The sequence below is a fragment of the Pygocentrus nattereri genome, chromosome 5, assembly GCF_015220715.1.
Source record: "Pygocentrus nattereri isolate fPygNat1 chromosome 5, fPygNat1.pri, whole genome shotgun sequence".
Classification (NCBI taxonomy): Eukaryota; Metazoa; Chordata; class Actinopteri; order Characiformes; family Serrasalmidae; genus Pygocentrus; species Pygocentrus nattereri.
The window spans coordinates 6069518-6086002 of NC_051215.1; the positions used below are offsets into that span (position 1 = coordinate 6069518).

The window sequence follows — 16485 nt, forward strand, 5'->3', positions numbered from 1 at the left end:
ATGTCTCTTTGGTCACTTGTGCAGCTATCCTGCCAATGATTCCCATAGCATTCTGTTGTACATTCTACATTCTGCCATGTAGCCCGAACACTTCACCCTACCCCTCCATCTCAACAAGAATCAGGACAACCCCACCCCTAGATGTGAATGCACAAAACGGAGGTGTAGGGCTAAGTGTTAGGGGCAAGGGCTGAAATGGAATTGGGCCTTAATTATAAAGTTAGAGTTGAAAGAATGTAACCAAAATAATAATAATAAACTTAAAACATAATTCAAATGGTGTGAAATGCTAGAAAAAACTTCTTCTCTGCCTGATTCAGACAATGGTAGCAGGGTTTTCAAGCTTTTATTTTCTGGCAGAGGTCAGACTTTTACCAATTTGCATTGTGTGTTTGCATATTCACATGAGCCTGAACAGAAAAATCCCTTGTTTTCCATAGAGTGCAAGAGTACAGTATATAGTAAATGGCTTCAACTCCTCTACAGTTGCAGCCTCTTACTCTTAGTCATACAGCTCATGGATTCTTGCTACATTGCAGACTCTCGAGGGCAACTGGAGCTTTTCACGTTGCTTTTGCTTTTGTTGGTTTGCTGCTCGTTGATTTATTAATAGTACTCCCAAAAACATTGCTGTGAGCAAACAGCTGGGCTGCAGATAGTTTGAAGGGTGAAACTAACAATGTTAAAGAGTTATTAATATGCTATTGCCACATTAACTAGGCCAGACCTTTAAATAACAAAGCATTTACAGAGAGCATGTCTATATACAGATATGAAAAAGTGTTTCAGACTACAAAAACATGACTCTGTGATTTAAGGCATGTTGCACTTTAATGCCCTAGGTGGTTTGAAATGTGAGAAGATGATAAAAGGGTTTTAACACCTGTGCAACATTGCTGAAAGCAAGTGTTTAGATCCAAGCTTTTAGAACAAAAATGTTCATTGTATAAAATATATTCTCCACATGAACTTTCAGTGGTGCTCATTTGCAAGAAACTAGTGTGAGGGTGTGTGTCTGAATGCTGCTCTGACCCTCCTCCGGCAGCACCTCTGGGATATCCATGGACAAGCAGGCCTGTCTTCAGCCCTTTGAAGTAGGAGAGAAATTAATTACCACACACACACACACACACACACACACACACACACACATCCTATACGATTTAAAGAAAGAGCATACAGCCATGAAATAACATGCAAAAATTCAAAGGAAAGATGTGCACACGCACACGTGACCTGACCGGAATAGATGTGAACCCGACCTGCTGATGGAATTTTCACAGAGACAAGTGCCAGTCCATCTTCAGCGCCGCGCCATTAGGAGGTGTTTCCATGGCTACCTTGCAATCAGGCCGGCCAGTGTGAAACACAAACACATTTCACATACATAAAGGCTTGGCTGAAAAAAAAATAAAACCAACAGACTGGCCAAAAATCTAATTGGCACAATCTTGCCACATTTAATAACACAGCCTTTCAGCCATGTTTGGCGTCTAAGTCTATTTCTTTTGTTTTGAACTGGAGTTTCCAGGCTGTTGTAGCTGACAAGCAATGGACACTAATATCCCACCAATTAGCATCTACATTGCATGGTCAAAAAACAGTGTTTGGTTAAGTAACACCTCAGACCTTTGAAGTTGCACATCATTCTTTAGTCTATGTCATGTCCATATTAGGAACTGAGCTGGTTTACTCTATGACGGCAAATCTATGTTAGTCCTGTGCACATTCTCCCTCACGCTGCACCGGGTTCTCTGATTTTGAAGCCACTTAGCACTCAAAATATGGAAAATGCCTCATACATGCTATAAGCACACTAACTTTGACGACATTGCATCAAAGTAAGTCTACTATTAAACTTCAGCACTACTATATACCAACACCAGCTACACAAACTGGAAACTACCAAAGCCTCTAAAATACCACATTTGACAAATTGGTGGTTTGCATGGGGCATGTTGGTGAGGTTGCCAAACTTATGATGTCAGTTCATTTCCAATGATGCCTGCTCTTCATATTTGCACATTTGCTCATACGCACGTGTAACATTAATTTTCATACTGTACATTTTTACTTTTAATTTTAATACATTTTTACATTTTTACTACTGTTTTTAGAGTTATTCTTATATTTTCTTTTTTTTATTCTCTTAAGATTATATTTGGTGAATGGAGGAACAGCAAAGTAATTTCATTGTACAGTGTAACTGCCTGTTCTGCTCTGCATATGACAATAAAACTTGTAATAGAGGAATCCAGCTTAGACCTGGAGCTCCTAATTTGAGCATTACACCGACCACAGAATGATGACATAACTCCAGAGGTGTATTTGTACAGACTCATTGAACAGTCTGAAAAAATGAATGCAAATCATGTTAGCACTACGTTATAAAGGCTCTATGTGTGGGCCCTATCATCAGAGGTTGTTACAGTTAGCTGGCATAACAGAATCGACAGTGAGCATTCTGCTTCAAGTCTGTTGAGCTGCCCAATAACACTGTGCTAGCAGGCATTTGAAAGGATGCTGTCTAGAAGCAAAAGAAAATAAAAAATAGAACTATATCATCATCCAAATCACTTTTAACCCCTTAAAATCCCAGATTTATTACATACTGAGCCTTATTGTTCAGTAACTACGGGGACTTCAGTGCGAACTGGCTGAGCTACTTTTAGGTTATAGAAATGTGTAATAAAACTTTGGGTCCTGGCCATTTAACAGGTCTCAGATTTACAGCACTCGCTGGCATGACCAACAATTCTTACACTTAATAAATCAACCAATTTGCATTGTTTTTGCATATAGTTAGCAATGTGTTAAGCAATATGAGGTAAAATGCATGGAATTTTAAAAGGTTAACTTACTGAAAACGTAGCTTGATGCCATGCGCATGATGTAAAGTGACACTAAGCTATTTGCTTCAAGTTTTCAAATGGCTGCTACGCTGTTTTAGCTATTTGATGTACTTTTCTTATAGTGTATTCTTATAGTTATCAGTATGATGCACAGTGTTAGAAACCACCGCAGTATGGAGCCCCACTGGTGACATCCTGTAGAAATAAAAAATAATGCTTGGCTAAGACTTAGTAAGGCGTGGGCACAAGATAATTAAGTTGCTGCCATGCCTTATTAACACGTGGGAACAAGATCCTAAAGCATGGCCATGACTTAGCCTTGTTCCCATAGTCATGTCCACGCATTAGGATCTTGTTCCCACTCATTAACAAGGCATGGCCACACATTATTTTTATTTACACACGATGTCACTAGTGGGGCTCCGTACTTCAGCAAGCTTGTTAGAGATTTCATAAACACCTGGATGCAGTTTTAGGTGAGCATATGATGAATCAGGCATGGGTTTCCCAAAATGTGAGTTAGAAAGGTAGAAACGTATTATTTATTATTTATTATTTACTAGCTGGTCTCAAAACTCCAGTGCAAAAGTAAAGAAGCAAACTTTGGACACCAAATGACTTCATTAGTGATGGTAATTACATAATACATATTCCTCATAAAGGCCAAAATCAAAGAACATCATTGCTGTTGGAAAGAAAAAAAAACTGGTATCTCTGAAATGATAACTTTGCAGGAGATGGAGAAAACATACAAACAGACATAACAAACAGTGATGTTATAAAGCCCTGCAGATACACATTTGAACTGTCTCTCAAAGCACATCTATTCATACCAATCCCACAGGATGATACCAAAGCAGAGGAAAGACAAACAGACAGACAGATATAAAGAAGGACTGAGAGAGAGACTGAGCAAGTAAGAAAGAGAAACTGAGAAGCAGACACTGAAGGCATAGTAAAAGCAGGCCTGCTCATTACTCACTGCGTCTGTGGTCCATCTCTAAGCCTGGCTTTCCATGCAGAGCGCTCTGCTTCTATCTCTACACAGCTGCCTTCCAGCACTGTCGTTAATGACCCCACAATCACCCACTGTGCCCTCAAATAAGCACTGCCAGCTAGAGCTACCAGGGAGATTCCCTCACAGCCAGCCAGACGATAATATTCAGGAAATGCAAGAGTACAACTTGGAAAGAGGAATTTCAGGATGCAGTCATTAAAGCTATTTTTACAACTCTTATCTTAAGGTTGAGTTAGACTTCAGCAGCCTACATACCTTCATAGTAGTTACTTAATCATTCATAGTAGTTTCAAAATAACAAGACTTAAGGATAATAACGGAATAATAAGCAGAGTTTAAGGAGTCTAACACAACTAACACATGCATCTAACGCTTAAATGAATTCATTTAAGTGCATTTGCACTCCCTCGCCACTTTATTTGAAACCCCTAACTTGCACTCATTGGCCACATTATTGGGAACCCCTACGATGTACTTCCGCTCACTGGCAACTTTATTCAAACCCCCTAAGTTGTACTTCCACTCAGTGGCCACTTTGGAAACCCCTACCCTACACTTTCACTCACTCGCCACTTTATTAGAAACTCCTAGTTTGCACTTCCAGCACTGACCTATTTATTAGAAACCCCTGCCTTGTACATCCATGTACTGGTCACTTCATTAGAAACCCCTAACTTTCACTTAATGATCAATTTATTAAAAACTCCTACGTTATACTTTCACTCACTGGCCAATTTACAAGTTCCCTAACTTACAACTTCACTGTTTTGGTGTACATTTACATCCTGTAGGCAACCATCTTCGACTCTTGTTTATCACTGGTCAGATTCCAGGCAAAGGACTGCTGCTGACCAGATATTATTTGAGTGGTGGTCATTCTCATTTATGCACATTAGTGTCACTGCTAGCTTAAGAGTGGATCACCACCCAAAAATATCCAGCAAAAAACAGCTCTGTGGTCAGAAGCTATGCGTCAACAGATGAGCCACAGTCTCTAACTATACACCAGCAAGATGGAGCTACAAGGTAGGAGTTTCCAATAAAGTGGCCATCTTTTCGGCACACACGCACACACGCCCACACACACACACACACACACACACACACACACACACACACACGCACACACACACACACACATACACACACACACACACACACAAACATACATACAAAAATCCATATCCAAAGTTTTTTTCCCCTCATTCTTTAGCTGGAGGCTGAGTCTGTTTCATACAACATGAAGCAGAGAATATGGCGAACCAGCAAAGTCAAATTACACATGCCTATAAACTCTATTTTCCACAGATTTCCCACCCCCAATTGGAGCATTGCTAATGTCTCATGAAGATAGAGGGTGAAGAAAATCCTCTTCTGTCAGCAGTGCAAGCATATATAGGCTGGAGCATTCTAACTAGACCAGAGCACAATAACAGTCAAACAAACAGCCAAACAAGACACAGCCAGGGTTGAAGAGAGCCTTAAAAATCTGTGTGTCCTTTTAAAAGCATGTCTGAAAAGCATTAATGAGGTCAGGTGCTGATGTTGGCTGACTATCACCCCAAAGGTTTCCCGAGATGTTCCACTGCCCCACAGCCTAATGCAATCTGTGGCATTAGGCATGATGACCTTAGTCATTTGGAACTTCTCCACACTGTCCTTTTCTTCTGCCAAAGTTTTTCAATAGAGGTTAAACAGAAACTGCACGATTGAACAGTAGAAAACTATATGAAAACAGGGCGGTGTCATTACTAGGTTTAGAAAAGTCTACTTCTCAAAGCAATCCAGGCAAAATCAGTTCTGCGATCTGAAACAGACCACTGAACAAGTTATAGATACATCGTTTTTTCCCAGCCGATCCAGGCATCAAAGTCTTCTTCCAAATTTTAGATCCAGCTGGTATTACATTATCACTTGAACCAAACTCTCCAGGAGGGTCCATCTCCACTTCTTGAATCGTGACAGCTATATGTCACTGTGGAGATTCTAATTTTGCACTGCATCGGCCCTTCCTCGAGGACAAAAGGATGATGTAGAAAAGTCCTGATGAGAATAAGATGACTACAATGCTACCAATGATGCTCTGCATGCATGTAAAATAAGAGTAATTAAGAAGGAACCATAAAGCAAAGCCCCAGTGGCCGATAAACTACAGTTAATTAGTTCTTTCATAGAAGCTTGTTTACTTTGTTGCTCTTTATGGCTATTTTAGGGGGTTCTCAGAAAGGAGAGTAAACACATGAGCCTTTCTGCTGAAGAGAAAACAGTTTTGTGATGAAAGTGGCCTGGAAGTTTGGCTCCAACAATCAAAGAAACGAAGGCCACAAGAAGCCACTCAAGAAGCCTCTCAAAAATTTTGTTCAAAAACCCATAGAGTGGCTGGTTCTCCTTCAGTTAGAACAACCGCATTATTTGAAGGGGCAAAATGGTTGATTTTGTGGACATTTCGTAAATTGCATTTGTCAAATTTGCACATCTACCAGCCAGGAAAAAGTGTTTTTTGTTCACCTTGGAGCACATTGGGAGATTTTAGTGTAAAGCAAAAACAAAACACTGAGGAAAATATATATAAACTCTCGTTTGATTTTAAATTTTTTGACTAGGTAACTTTCCCTATTCATGTTTCTCCCCCCCAAGAAAGGGCAATGCTGGTAGATTTTATTTGGTAACCTGTTCATAAGCCCTTAGCAACTTGCTGCCAAAATAAGCTCCTTTAGAAGAGTTTAATTAAGAGTGCTGTATAAATAATCATTTGAAAACCATTATGATGATAAATGAATAAATAAGTGATCTACTTAAGCAGAATTCTGAGCAGTAATTGCTTGTTTTAGTTCAGAGTGAAACAAACGGAAAAAATACTCAATAATCCCCACAGGAAGCATAGCTATTCCAGCACGTCAATGAGCCAGTGCTAAGCTGGCAAACAAGCACTTGTTCCCGCTCAGATGCTTCATTTCCACTCACTGCAGCTCAGTGGTTCATTCAATCAGTTGTCAGAGATGGGACACAATGACCCTCTGGGAATTTCACAAAATGGCCAAGCTTCTTCCACACAATTTAAACAGCTCACTTCACTGAAAAAGCACAGAAAAGCACAGAAAACTTAAGAGAAGAACCTGACGATAACATACAGAGTTGGAAGCTGCACTCTGGTCCAGGTGTGTGTCGATGTTTTCCAAACTTACAATTATATGTACATGTACAGCATTTAACAGACGCTCTTATCCAGAGTGACTTACAAGACAATAAAGACACAATACACTACAGCGTTCATTTAAATGCTTTATAAAGAGATGTGTCTTCAGTCTGCGTTTGAAGACGCGAGAGACTCAATCTGTATGGACAGCCCATGAGAGTTCGTTCCACCACCTGGGTGCCAGTATGGGGAACAGTCTCGACGCTTATCTTCCACGTGCCTTGAAGGATGGCGGGTCTAGCCGAGCTGTACTCGAACCTTGAAGGGCTTGTGGTACAGTTCAAGATTTCACCATTGCTATCAAGTAGGTAGGGGCTGGTCCATTTTTGGCTTTGTAGGCAAGCATTAGGCTTTTAAATCTGATGTGGCTGAACTTGGGCAGATTGAAGACGAGCTGTGCTGCTGCATTCTCGATGAGTTGCAGAGGCTTGATGGCCTGCATGGGAAGATCAGCCAAGAGCGAGTTGGAGCAGTCAAGCCTTGAGATGACAAGAGACTGCCCTAGCACCTGGGTGGCCTCTCAATTGAGAAAGGGTCGGATCCTCCGGATGTTGTACAGGCATGACCGAGTTAGGTTCATTATGTGAGTCAAGAATGATAACTGGCCATCCAGAATCACACCAAGACTTCTTGCCTCTACAGACAGAACGATCAGAGAGTTCTTGAATGAGATGGCAAGATCATGATGAGGACCTGTAGTTGCAGGGATGAATAGCAGCTCAGTCTTGCTAGGATTGAGCTTCAGGCGGTGAGCTGCCATCCATGAAGAGATGTTAGACGGACATGCTGAGATGCGACTGGAAACCTCTGTGTCAGAGGGTGAGAAAGAAAGCATTAGTTGAGTGTCATCAGCATAACAGTAATAAGAGAAGCCATGAGATGATACTATATCACCAAGGGAGCTAGTGTAAAGAGAAAAGAGAAGAGGACCCAGCATCGAGCCTTGTGGGACACCAGTGGAGAGCCTGCATGGAGAGGATGTGGACCCTCTCCATGTTATCTGATAAGAGTGATCCTCCAGGTAGGACTTGAACCACTTCCATGCATAACCAGTGATTCCAAGGTTGGTGAGGACATCCGTATCATTTAAGCACAAGGAATATGAATTTCAGCACAGAATATTAAAGGTTGTCATGTTGGTGTAAAATGTGTAGAAACTTTGTATTTCAACAGAAGTGGATCTGTAGTGAATCTACATTCAAGCTTGTGCTTTGTTTGCAAATTTAACATTAGGTCACACTGGACCTTGAAGCATTCAAACCACAGCCCCGGCAATGTCAGAATCTGAATGTAAACCTAACTCTCATCATTCTGAAAGCCATCCAGAATGTTGTTTTCTTTTGCAGCTCTGAAAAATGAAAAAGAAATCTTTAAAATATACCCTTTGTCAGTAAGTGTTTGGGACATCGTTGGTTTGCTGGAAGATGTGGTAATTACTGCATCATATTCAGAGGTAAGCTGCATTCATTTTTGAAGTTCTTTGAATGGACAAAGCTGCCAGTGATGTGTGATTGGGACTGGATTTGTTTTCCCAGAAGAGGTTATGTAATGTCCTTTTGGGGGATTTTGAGGCAAGATACTTTTGCTGAGCACCTTCATTTGGGGAAATCTAACACTCGTTGTGATCATAACAGTCAGGGGTTAAAGGACAATCAGGCAGGTACAATGCAGGCAAATCCATAATCAACAAAACCAAGAAATATAACTAGATTTTAAACTACAGAAAGCAAGAAACAAGACTAAGGTCCAGTTGCAGCATAATAATGTAGGAAAAGCCAAACCAAGAAAGTATCACAGTAAGTAAAAGAGTGCAAAACATATTGCAGGTGTGAGTGATCATGAATGGGTGAAGCTGGGGTTGATCTGAAGCTCGAGTGACCCAATCCAGGCTGGGAAAGTCCAAGCAGACTTTCATGGCCAAAAGAGTCCATCTTACTTGCTTCTATTTTTTCTGCTCTGGCTATTCTCCAAAATGTCATATGTGCCTTTATTCCAGGCCTGTGTACAATAAAGATAATTTCAGTTGTCTAACAGTCTTACAACTGTATTCTCCCTGAATGCATATAATTGATTGAGTGCCTTGTGGTATTGTTGGCTGTTGTACTTTGTCGTTTGACTGCTTGACCTCTGAAGGGATTTTTGGCCTTCAATTAAGTGTGATTTCTGTGTTTAATCAGACTGGTTGTTTTGAGTGGGCTAATCTTGTGAGGCGTGAGTTGGCTCATGTAATAGTGTAGGTTGTTATATTTCAAAACTATATGTCAGATTTAAAGCATACAGCAAATTAAATAACATATTTATAGGTATGCATGCATGTAATCATTAGAAATATTCAATGTTTCCAAAACCAAAACTTGAAATTTAGACGCACCCACCCCTAACTATACTGTACATTTTAAACACAATTCCCAACACAAAACAGCACATTATTAAGAGTCATATTATAAAAGAGTCTGCATATGTGCATTTGTACGTTAAAATGGATTGAATGTGGCCATGTCTTGAAGAGACCCCTTTCAAAGGCAGAGTGTAATTTGCACACTGGCATTAAGAATCTGTGTAGTTCCTACAAATTCCCACAAATAAGCTTAATTGAACTGTTTTAGCCCAGATGTTCACGCCAGTGTTAAGCCACAGGATAAACTCAATGACAATAACAACACTGCATGACCATTTCAATTAGCAGATTTTGTTATTTTATTTTAAAATAACATAATTCTACAGTGAAAAATAATAAAGAAGATGCAATGTACTAGATATATTCAGGCCTAGTGTTTGCATTCCTAATATTCTCTATAACAGCATTTTAGAGCACCGAAGCTGTATAAAATATATGTAATACCAGCCCAGCTTGAATAGAGATTAAGAGTCAAAACACATGACCTTTGCCCATTTATAAACACAGCAAACGCAGAGGAAGCTCCTTTGGGCATTACCACCGTTTCGCACTAACGTTCAGAAAAGTCCCAGGGCCATTCGCCACCAGCCAGGAAGCACTTCAGAAAAACGGCGGCGAAGGGCGAGGATCATTTTTCTTCCTCTTCATGCGAACCACTACCCCAGACACTCAGATGCAGAGTAAACAAAGGCTGCCTAGGTCACCTTCTCTCTCTTCTGAGGAAAAATGCCCTGTTAGGGCAGAAGAACACAAATACACTCTCATAGGTAATCTCATAGCTAATCCAAAAGCCTTTTACTGTGGGAATGATAGCTTGGCCCACAGAGAAAGCATGTTATCATTGGACTGTCAGTGACAAGTGATGTCTTTCGAGGCACACAGAAATAAAACACACCCACTCACACACACACACACACGCACACACACATTTAATCATATATTTCAAGCTCCTGCTTCAACTCTCGTCTACTTATATGACTCTCAAACTACTACTACTCTAACTGCAGTCCAGGAAGGAATTGCATCTGTTCACCCTTTTATCCTAATTGCTCCGTAGATCTGCTTGACCTTCATAAGTTCTTCATGAGTTCCCAGGTTTAGAGCATGTGCCTGATGCTCTAGCATAACAGACCTTGTCAGTGTCACTGCTGTGTTAAGGGTGGTCCACCACCCAATTAACAGGGACTTAAGCAAGGACAGGGACAAGATGGTAGGGATGGCTCTGAAGGATAGCAATTAAGCTGTGCAGGTGGTCAAATTTAATTCTTCAACAAGTCTTTCTACAACAGCAAAAACAACAATTTCCTGGTGACTAAAATGTGAGGTTTCAGTAAATGAATCCTACATTTTAATGCTGGTTGAATTAGAATTTTCATGCTAGATAACAATACTGTACTAAATGATAAAGACTGATTTTTTTTTTTTTTTTATATTTCTGACAACATCTGTTTGCAGTGATGCCAGACATTACACAACATGAATTTTCTTAGTGTGTAGTTGTTCTTTAATGAGCAAAGAAGCATTATGTGGTGTTAGAGCTTGTGCTAAACTCAGCCTTAATGCAGATTTATTTTGGGTTGCTGTATTCACTCCAACAGCCATGACTGATTAAAGTTAGTGACATCTGGTCAACAGTGGTCATCAGACCCAGAATGTCCCACATGCAGGCTTGCCTAAAAGGGCGTGAGAAGTTAGGTGGAGGCTTGTTTGAGTTTTGTGTTTGGAATTAACAAGTGAGTTAATACATTACTTCTAGTATGGTGAAAAATCCCAGTGGCTCCCCTGTTTCCATGCAGCTACCAAACAATTCCAGTGAGTCACCATTTGCCTTCACAGCCGTCATAGATGCTCCACTTAGAGACTGTATGTTAGCCAGTACAAATCGGTCAGAATCCAAACTGTTCATTAAGCAAAGACAGTGTCATATCAGTACTGATACCTACACTGTTAGAAATAAAGGAACTGCACAGGTACATTTTTCATTCATCAAGGTACAAACAATGTAAATGTGTCCTTGAAGGTACAGCAGTGGTCTAAAGGTCCAATTGTGTACCCTGAATATGTTTTCCAAGTGGAAAACAACATAATTGTACTTCCTAATCAATGAATTAAATGGCCTGGAGATGAGACGGGGTGTGTGGAGTCTACACAACTTAAAACACATCATTTCAATTGATTATGGTACAGTTATGTTCCCTGACTGAGGGGGCTTGGTATAAACTAAAGGCTCAAGGCTTTGATGAATAGAGATGGCTGCTAAGCAATGATTGGAAGAAGGCTGAGAAAATAAAGCCCAGCTTTATTACACAGTGACAACATTTACTGAAAGCAAAGCTCATTTTATTTAATCGGGTGCTCACCGCTTGCCAGCTTTCTGAACTGACTTGACCACCATTGAGCTTCTTGCTGTACAACGCTGTGCAAGCCTCACCCTCAGATGTTGCTGCTGCCACTGCATAATCTTAAACTAATCAAATGAAGTACTGCCCACCTGTTTTCCCCACTGTGTACTATAATACATTATACTAACGATGTTTGCTATCCGGCGTTGACCAGAGGACGATGGGTTCCCCTTCTTGGTTCCTCTCAAGGTTTCTTGCTCTTAGGGAGTTTCTCCTTGCCACTGTCACCACTGGCTTGCTCATGGGGGCTTGGACCCCGATTTTCTCTTTTCTTTTTCTTTCTGTAATGCTGACTGTTCTGTAAAGCTGCTTACTATTTTTTTTGTTTATGTTTTGTAGTTTCTTGTGTGGAAAAAAAAAGCATTTATTCTCTTTGCCATAATATTTTGACATCAAAACAAATGAAAACATGTTGAAAGTGCATACAAAAACCTGTTGATAGCAAATGTAAATGAAATGTAATGACTGTTTAGTATGTAAATAAATATATAATTACACAATTTGAGCATCATAGCAAAGCAAACATAACAGCTCGACATGTCAGTTAATTAGCTAATAACTACATCCAGCTGGAAGCCTTGGTCCCACGCTATGTTTAGTGTCTCTAATAACTGTGTAGTTACATGTGAACAACAATGTTACTACTAATGATGTAGTCACTGTTACAGACAGATTACAGAAGCCCACCTTATGTAATTAAGCAAGTGTATCTTAATAGTAACAGCCTATTCTCTCCCGTGTAACTACACAATTGTAATACCATAAATGTAATTACATTGTAATTACTGGAACAGTGTTTTTTTTCCCAAGTTTTTTTTTTTCAGCAGGAAAATGAAGTATGTAATAACTTACATTAAGACATCACTTGCATTGTATCTGCCAGCTTTCCTAATATTTAGCTAGCATTTATATTGCTAGTTGTAACCAGTTTCAGCTTTAAATCAGTCTGTAATATGACAGTCCAGCAGATGTCCCCTTATCTTAACATGTAAATTTATGACATTAATTAAATGTGCTGCATTTCTCCCAAAGCAGTGTCTGTATTACCGCTCTGATATTATACAGTACCTACATAATAACTACACAGAAACTGTCCACTCATTTTAAAGTGTAACTTTAACACTACACTACAGAAAAGTTCCTCTGCAGAAGATACACCTGTGTAATTACATGAGGCAAATCTAAAATTGATGCACATGTGTTATTACATAGGCTGTATTTCTGTAATTCATCTATAACAATGGCTAAATTATCAGTAATTACAAGGTTCTTGCATGTGTCGCTCATGTGTAATTATACAGTTATTAGGGACGCTTAACATAAAGTGGGGCCTTTTCTATTCTAGCTTTCACACCCAGACAAAACCAACGAGAACATCACAAACACAGAAGCCAAAGAGCAAATCAGCCATCTCTGACCAAAGCACCGAGTGCGCCAAAAATGATGGAGATTTGCAGGTGAGCTCTCTCCCTGTGGCACCATGGGACATGAGCTGGGATATCAGCATGCATGCAGGCGTGAGCCAGGCCTTGGGCTGTTCTTAAAACACACACTGAGAAACCCCCGCTGAGAGCAGGGTGATGAGAGTGGTGACCTGAGCTGGAAGACTTATACACAAGCAACAGGTGGGCAGGTAGGCAGGCTGCCAAACTGTGTGTGGGTTTACTGTATTGTAGCTACAGTGTGTGCGGTTTCTAGCATGCTCTTCCCACTGCTGGCCCACTCTCGAGGTGCGATGATTGGGACAAGCGCTCAATCTCACATCTCCGGTTGTTAGCGCCGATCACGGCTAGAGCGGCTCAGTCACGCCTCCCTCCCTCGCTCCCGCAGAGGAGGAGAAGAAAGGGAATGAATAGATGGCAGAGTGAAGTTGTATTCCTGAAGTGAATGTGCCAAGCCTTTGGTAAAATCCTGATTGTAAAGGAGCAGGCAGAATGTATTATTTCCTTATCATGCAATTCAGTCAGGAACGGGTTTCAGGCACAAGTACGATGCATTCTGCCCGAAGAGAAACACCAGTGTTATGCATGGAACTAGCATATCGCTGTTGTCGATGTTTTTTTTTTGTGATGTCGTTGTTTTTCAGTTTTTGGCATAATCTGAAAATGCCTGTTGCCCTTTACATTGTGTGTAAATTTCATGATGAATGGATAAAAAGAAACGGCACAAAATAACTTGGAAAAATTCTGGTTCCATTGACTTACATTAAAAGTAAAGCATGTTTTTTCCCTCTCCTCTAAAGTTACCATTTTGGAGATAGAAGGTTTTGTTCTGACAGCAGCGATACGAAGCATGCACATGGATGAAATATCTTTGTGCAAAACGGAGAGGATATGGGAAGCATAGCTGATTGCATATTCCATTTGATTTCCTAACGTTTGGGTGGCCAGTGTTGCATGGAATTTCTCCACCTATTAAATACTGGCATAAATTAGTGATAGTGTCTTGAAAGCATCGTGTTGAGAGACTTATATTAAGAGTTGAAGCATTCACAGTGGCACAGACACAACCCCGTAACAGGCCAGGACCTGCTGACATGCCCAAAGGTTTATTATAGCTCAGCCTGTTTGCATTGAAGTCCCTGTAGTTACTGAGTAATGAGCCTTAGTGTGTAATAAGTCTGGGATTTTTGGGGGTAAAAGACAGAGATGTTAGTCAATTGCCTGGCACTTTACTTTCATTGTTTTTAAAATTCTATGTTTTATGCCACTGTACAAAGTACTAGTGGAAAAGAAATTAGCAACAGAACTTTCAGTTAATCAGTTTACATGATCACGTTCACATTTATGGAACTTAGCCAACACTCGTTTTCAGAACACCTCACGAAAGCTTCCTGTGGTCCACTTAGAGACCATTTGTTAGCCTGTACAAACAGGTCAGAATCCAAAGTATTCATTAAGCAAAGACAGTGTCATATCAGTACTGATACCCACATTGTTAGAAATAAAGGTACATGTTTCATTCATCAAGGTACAAACAATGTAAATGTGCCATCAAATGTACAGCAGTGGTTTTAAGGTCCAGTTGTGTACCTTTAATAAGTTTTTCCCAATGGACATTCGGTTACTTCTTAACCGAATGTTTTAGACCAGAACAGTAAAACAAAAGCCTGGAGACGAGACGGGGTGTGTGGAGTCAGCACAACACAAAATATCATTTCAGTGGATTATGGTACAGTTATGTTCCCTGATTAAAGGTACTGAGATGTACCCTTGAGAGTACCACCCCAGTGACAAGAGGGGCTACTGCCCCAGTGATAGTTTAGAACTTTTTTTCTCAAAGTGTAGAAAGACTTCAGATATAACTATAATAGAAAATATCTCAGTAAGTGTGAGGTTACTATTCATTTAAATGTCTCCCATAGAGATGAGTCTTCAGTCTGTGCTTGAAGATGGCGAGGGACTCTGCTGTTTGGACAATCAAAGGAAACTTGTTCCACCACCTCGGTGCCAGGACAGAGAAGAGTCTTATTGCTTGTCTTCCATGTGTCTTCAATTTGCCAAGATTTCTGTCCTCAAGAGTGGCAATTAGCAACAAATTCCTCCAATTTTTTAACAGTCTACAGAATTCGATAATTAGGATGTAAACAAAGTGATTCCGGGTAGAGCTCTATTCTAGATAAACGTACCAAGTCAGAATTGCTCACTGAGGTGCTGATACACTCTCAGTCACTGAGATGGTACCCCATTTGTGCCATTATATGTTGTGCTGTTGACTCCACTCACCACGTTTTGCCTCCAGGCTTTTTATTTTAGTCTTCTGTTGTAAAACATTAAGTTATGAAAAGGTATATACTCTTGAGAGTCTGTTTACACTGTTTGCACCTCGATAAAAATGTAGATATGATAAACAGTGGAGTAAAACACACAAAGCAAAATAGTACCCAGAAAAAAATTGCTTCACCATCCACCAATCAGGCATGATGTTATGACCACCTCCTTCTTTCTACGCTCATTGTCCACTTTATCAGCTCTACTTACTGTATAGCTGCACTTTGTAGTTCTACAGTTACAGACTGTAGTCCATCTGCTTCTCTGATACTCTGTTACCCTGTTCTTCAGTGGTCAGGACCCCCATGGACCCTCACAGAGCAGGTACTATTTGGGTGGTGGATCATTCTCAGCACTGCAGTAGCACTGATGTGATGGTGGTGCATTAGTGTGTGTTGTGCTGGTACAAGTGGATCAGACACAGCAGGCCTGCTGGAGTTTTTAAACACTGTGTTCACCCCCTGTCCATACCTTGTTGGTCCACCTTGTCGGAGATGATAGCTCATCTGCTGCTGCACAGTTTGTGTTGGTCATCCTCTAGTCCTTCATCAGTGGTCACAGGATGCTGCCCACAGGACATTGTTGGCTGCATATTTTTGGTTGGTGGACTATTCTCAGTCCAGCAGTGACACTGAGGTGTTTAAAAACTCCAGCAGCACTGCTGAGTCTGATCCACTCAGACCAGCACAACACACACTAACACACCACCACCACGTCAGTGTTACTGCAGTGCTGAGAATGATCCACCACCCAAATAGTACCTGTGAGGGTCCATGGGGGTCCTGACCACTGAAGAACAGGGTAACAAAGTATCAGAGAAACAGATGGACTACAGTCTGTAACTGTAGA

At 40.6% G+C, this 16485-nt stretch overlaps 1 long non-coding RNA gene across 1 annotated transcript; it reads right to left on the bottom strand.

The window, feature by feature from the left end:
- Nucleotides 1-330: 330 nt before the first annotated feature.
- Nucleotides 331-1357, bottom strand: LOC108412928. The gene is made up of 2 exons (XR_001856712.2): nt 1263-1357; nt 331-1087 (listed from the first exon to the last, which is right to left on the bottom strand). It is a non-coding gene; the product is annotated as an uncharacterized LOC108412928 (long non-coding RNA).
- Nucleotides 1358-16485: the final 15128 nt, after the last annotated feature.